Source organism: Nicotiana tabacum, chromosome 8, assembly GCF_000715075.1.
Source record: "Nicotiana tabacum cultivar K326 chromosome 8, ASM71507v2, whole genome shotgun sequence".
In the NCBI taxonomy this organism is placed as follows: Eukaryota; Viridiplantae; Streptophyta; class Magnoliopsida; order Solanales; family Solanaceae; genus Nicotiana; species Nicotiana tabacum.
The window spans coordinates 201,585,508-201,591,973 of NC_134087.1; positions in this window are offsets into that span (position 1 = coordinate 201,585,508).

The following is a 6,466-nucleotide window of genomic DNA, read 5'->3' on the forward strand; positions in this document are numbered from 1 at the left end:
ACATCCTTGAATCTTTTTATTTTTATTTTTTATTTTTCTCTATATTTAGATTGAATGTTTTAGAGTGTCTTTCTTTAAGAGCAACGTATGAAATGAAGAAAAGAGTGTGAGGTTTCTGCCTAGAATTCCAGTCTGTATGAAAGAGAGGATATGTAGTCTTATATAGAGTGTAGGGGGTGTCATATATGAGAAAAAAAGGGAGGAAATATAGGGGAATATGTCAGCTGAAAATTAGGAATAAGCATATTTTTTAACTGAAAAATGGACAGCTATCCTTCAACCTATTTTTCCTATTTTCCAGCCCCTTTTGCTTATGAAATTAATCCCCCTTTTACCCCATATTTGATCTAATTTTTTTGTTTTATTGCACTTTAACCCCTCTCTAGAAGTTTCCTACTCAACTACTTAAGATTCCTGATTTTCTTATTTCTTTTAGCTCCCCTGATATTTTAGTAACTACAACCGCTATCACAAAACTTAGATGAGTTAAAAATCAAAGCACATCAAACAATATTCAAACTTCAACCTATTTTAAGTGCTTAACCTAATTTAAACATGTAATTAACTAATCCTTATCACTTTAGCCTAATTAACTGACTATTATGCATTTGGATTATTGGCCTAACCTGGGATTAACGAATTTAAAATCCTAACTAATCTAGAACATGCTGAACATATGGAAAAACACGTTAACAATCAACTATTGATGCAACCTTAAAACAACTATCAATTGATAAGTTAACAAAGTTGGCTAGGTATAATTGAAACTATATTAATCATGTCGTTAATTGGAATAAGACTAATCTATAACATGTGATACAATAAATCAAAACATAGAATGTCACTCAGTTAAGTTAATCAGTCAATTAAGTAAAGAAGTGAAAATAAGGATTACCAATAGGAAATGAAAGCTGCCCGAAAAGAGGTATCCAGCTAACATCCGACATTGCTACATGAGCATTAATCCACACTTGGGGCGTAGCCAATGCTATATGCGGCGATGTCTGCCATACACCGTCAAAAGGAAACAACGCTATGGGACTTTCATGGTGGTGACCGAAATCTGGTAGTTTGGAATAGGCTCAATACACCTCCAATTGATAACTCTCAACGAGAGTGTTCAATTAGTGTTGGCATGAACCTCAGGTAAGCCGGAATTTAGGAAAACTCGAAATGGTGGTGAATTTAGGTTTTTGTGACTTCTTAGATCCAAAATCCACGGAGTTGTAGAGATTTATGAAGGAAATGGTTTGGGGATTAGGAATGAGGAGGAGAAAGTGATTGTAGGGTAGCGATTTTGGGTCGTTTGGGGCCTGCCTGCCGCCGTAGAGCGATTTCTGGCGACGACTTTGAGAGAGGGTGAAAGATGAGAGATGAAAATTAATTATCTTAACAATATGAACTAATAAAAGAAAATTATTAATTTAAAACTAAAAGCTAAAATGTAAAAAAGACTAGGGTATTTTTTGTGATTTTCATTTATTAATTATGCAATTAACATGTGATCAAATCCTAAAAATGCAATTAAAATCTAAAATGCTATGCAATAAAGAATTGAAATTTTTTACGTTATTTTCTATGTTTTTAAGATATTAAATATGGAAAAAATGCAACTAAATGCAAACAAATAATTAAAAATATCCTAAAATTCTATAAAAAGTAAAAAGCAATTAAAAATTATTTTTTTGTGAATTTTGTAGGAGTACTTTCGTAGGGGAAAAATTACGTGCTTACAGCTACCCCTCTTTGATCGAAAATATGAAGAGTTTTCGGGCAAAGATAAAGCGAGCAATTACGAGCAATATTTGCCCGTTTGACACTCCATTTGGAAGCATTTTGAAAAAGTTTGACCGAACCTTGCTTCGGAGATTGCCTACATATCCTTGGCTATAAAGGAATCAAGTGAGTGTAGTTTTGGGAATTTTGGTAGCTGAGACTACCGTAAAAGTTGTGATTTCACTGTTGTTATTGCTGCTACTGCTTGCTGAACTCCTTGTTACACCAAAATCAGAATCAAAAGAAGCTAAACAAACCTATCAGCTATGAGTTACAAGATTCCTATCTATTAGTTTTCTAAAGGTTGATCTTGAGTCTTGGCTGGTTCTTCACACAAACTCTGATCTGAATCTTGATACTTGTTAGCTGCAGGTGGTAGTTTATTCTTCTATGGCATCTTCAGATCAAAACGGGACATACAAAGATCGTGACTTCAGTCATGTCTTGAGCAGTCCACATCTTTTCCTCCGCTTCTGCATTTTGGACTCACCTCTTTTCTTTTCTTTATTTTGGGTTGAGACTTCTTCTTTTGGTCATCTCGAATCCTGTGCCTAGAGGTAAAATCTGCTCTGACACCAAAACAAACAAACAAATGAATTTTTTCTGCCTAGTTTTTACTAGAAAAGATTTCATGAATTATTCTCAACAAAACTCTATACTGCTTCATTATTGAAAGCAATAAAAGGTCGGGATTGGTGTACCCTATGAACATGATTCTTTGGGAATGTTGGAAAAGAGACCGGGGAATGGAGTCTCCATGTCTAAAAATAAATTAACTAGGGAGTGGATACCCTATGTTGAAAAATAAAACTAGGGAGAAGACACCTTATGTCTAAAATAAAATCAATTAGGGAGTGGAGACCCTATGTTGGAAAAGAGACTAAGGAGTGGAGACTCGATGTCTAAAATAACATCAACTAGGGAGTGGAGACCCTATGTTAGAAAAGAGACTAGGGAGTGGAGACCCTATTTCTAAAATAAAATCAACAAGGGAGTGGAGACCCTATGTTGGAAAGAGACTAGGGAGTGAAAACCCTATATATAAGATAACATCAACTAGGGAGTGGGGACTCTATGGTAGAAAAGATCCTAGGGAGTGGAGACCCTATGTCTAAAATGAAATTAACTAGGGAGTGGAGACTATATGTTGGAAAAGAGACTAGGGAGTGGAGACCCTAGGTCTAAATAAAATCAACTAGGGAAAGGAGACCCTATGCTAGAAAAAAGACTAGGGAGTGGAAACCCTATGTCTAAAATAACATCAACTAGAAAGTGGATACCCTATGTTAGAAAAGAGACTAGGGAGTGGAGACCCTATGTCTAAAATGAAATCAACTAAGAAGTGAAGACCCTATGTTGGAAAAGAGACTAGGGAGTAGAGACCCTATATCTAAAAATCAACTTCAACTAGGGAGTGGAGACCCTATGTTGGAAAAGAGACTAGGGAATGGAGACCTTAGGTCTAAAATAACATCAACTAGGAAGTGGAGACCCTATGTTGGAAAAGATAATAGGGAGTGAGGACGCTATGTCTAAAATAAAATCAACTAGAGAGTGGAGACCCTATGTTGAAAAAGAGATTAGGGAGTGGAGACCCTATGTCTAAAATAAAATCAACTAGGGAGTGGAGACCCTATGTTAGAAAAAAGACTAGGGAGTGGAGACTCTATGTCTAAAATAAAATCAACTAGGGAGTGGAGACCCTATACGACCATGATTTTGAAATTTCTTTCTTTTCTTCTTTCTTTTTATTAAGAAAATGAGCAAAATATGGGAAAGAATTTGGAGAAGACTTCCTTTTTTTTTGGAGTTGTTGCTGCTACAGAGTTATTTTTATCCTCCGCACAATTTCTTTTTGGTTGTACCTGCTTCTTTCAAGGTTGCTTTTGGATTGCACTTTTTTCCTGTTTTTCAAACAAAGAACAATTTGTTAGTTTTAAACGATGATTGGTTTTGCGGCTTTGAGTGTTTCAGTCACTTGATCTCGGCCAGTTTCTTTGATGATGATTTCAACATCAATCAGTTGTTTCCTAGATACCGGTTGCATTTCTTGTCTTGGAGAACCTTTCGCTTTTCCAAAACTTTACTATGACGGTTGGTCGCGTGAGGCTTAACCTTTTCAATTTTATTTTGCCTCTATAGGCGCTTCAATTTGATTTCCTTCTTTCGAGAGTTTTAATTTCAAAAAATACCCACCATGGCCAGTCGCAGTTGACTTGATGCCCCTGCTGAGGCCGGGTGCCTTTTTTTTACATATTAGCTTGTATCAAACGAGAGCTCTGTAGATCAGTCTTGCCGTCCCTTCTTTGCTTAGTTTTGGAATAGAGTTAGCCCTAAAGGGATTTAAAGAAAATAAAACAATGGAATGGACAATGAAGTTAGACAAGAGGTATCCCTTTCGGGAAAAGAAAAAAAGGACTTATTTGGAGTACATGCAGACTTCAATAAACATGACATATCTTTTGGACTGGATGCCTAATCTGTGTAAATCGTTCGACTCTCAGAAATTCATCATAACTTTTGTCTTGAAACCGAGAAACCTTGCCCAGGATTGTGTCGATGCCGATGGCCGTGAGGATCCTCTTTTTCGATAAATGGTGCCCTTTGCGGGTTTTCACCAACTGTCCTCTCTCATTTCTCTTCTCAACATCGCCTTATACTGCTCTTTGCGAATTTTTACTAACAAGACTTTGTCATTTTTTAATTTCTCTACTTACCATCACCTTATGATGCCCCTGAGGGTTTTCACCGATAAGATTATCTCATTTTATTTCTCTCATTTGGTTGTATCATATCCAAGTGGCCATATCCTCCAATTCTTGAACATTTATACCGGTTGATCGGAAGGACTTGAAAATGATTTAGGTAAAAGAAATTAGATTGAATTACAACTTTGGAACCTTTCAGGCGAAATCATCTACCCTAGTTTCAATTTTTGAGGGAATGTGAATTTTTGTTTTGGTGTTACTGAACCCCAGAGAGAGGCTGCCTACGTATCCTTTCAGAATCAAGACGAACGTAGTTCGAGGGAAACTTTGTTTTTGATTCTCCTTTGTCTTTCTTTTCTTTTTATTTCTTTTTCTTTTCATTTTCATCATTTTAATTACCTTCCAGATTCCAAAGAGGGTAATCAAAGAAAAGAAACCGGCTCAAAGGGTTTGCAAAGTGTTGGTAGTGTTTGGATAGCAAGAAAGAAAACCTTCGTCATTGTAACGACCCGACCGGTCATTTTGAGATTTTACACTTTGCTCGCCAGTTATCGAGCATGACTAGTCCTGTGTGATGTATTATGACTTATGTAAATTGTCGGTTTTGGTTTTCAGGGTAATCAGAATGAATTTGGAAGAATAGTTCTCAGTTTGAAGCTTAAAATTTGAAAGGTTTGACCAAGTTTTGACATGTTAGTATATGATCTCGGATTGGAATTTGTATTATTTGGTTAGCTCCGTTAGGTGATTTGGGACTTAGGAGCATGATCGGAATATATTTTGGAGGTCCGTGGAAGGTTTAGGCTTTAATTGGCAAAATTGGGTTTTCGACATTTTTCGGTTGATAGGTGAGATTTTGATATAGGAGTCAGAATGAAATTCCAGAAGTTGGAGTAGGTCCGTTGTGCCATTTGTGACATGTGTGCAAAGTTTCAGGTCATTCGGGCAAGATTTGATAGACTTTTTGATCGAAAACAGAATTTGAAAGTTTTTGGAATTCTTAGGCTTGAATCCGATGCAAATTTGGTGTTTTAATGTTGTTTTGAGCATTCCTGTCACGACCCAATCCCCGAACCCGGTCGTGGTGGCGCCTCTCGTGAAGACAAGGCTAGCCGGACCGAAACAGAACACCCCTTTTAAATAGTTAATCATCATAAAAGTTATAACATATAATATAATATTCATAAATTGTGGAATTTAACGATAATAACAACAGGAACCATTCCGACACAGCCCAAACCGGGGTGTCACAAGTCATGAGCTACTACAGACTCTGCTATAGGTCTACAAGTATGGAATCCGCTACAACAGTCTGAAGAAAACATAAATGATAGAGGATAAGAGAGACAAGGGGCTGCGAGCATCAACAACTACCTCGTAACTCCAAATCATTGCCTAGTCTGGACAGAATCAGCGCTTAGGTACGGACTCTGCTATACCTAAATCTGCACACACGGTGCAGGGAGTACTATGAGTATTCCGACTCAGTGAGTAATAACTATAAATAATGGCTGAAAGTATGAAAATACGTAAAGGCACAAAACAATTCCATATCAAGCAGTAAAAATAACTTAAAGCAGTAAATCAATGAAGAAATCAAATAATATTCCTTTTAAAACAAGTAAAACCGGTAATTTAACAGGTAAATAACAAGTAGAAATCCACCCCTCGGGCACGGTATCAATCGCTCAGCATAGTATCAGCCCCTTAGGCTCACTCTCAGTACAGTATCATCCCCTCGGGCTCAGTATCAATCACTCAGAATAGTATCAGCCTTGCGGGCTCACTCTCAGTACAATATCAGCCTCTCGGGCTCAGTATCAATCTCTCAGAATAGTATCAGCCCCGCGGGCTACCTCACAATCACTCATATCAGCCCCTAGGGCATAGTATCAATCGCTCAGCATAATGGGTACCCGCGCTCACTGTGGGTGTGCAGACTCCGGAGGGGCCCCTTACGGCCCAAGCGCTATATCAAGCCA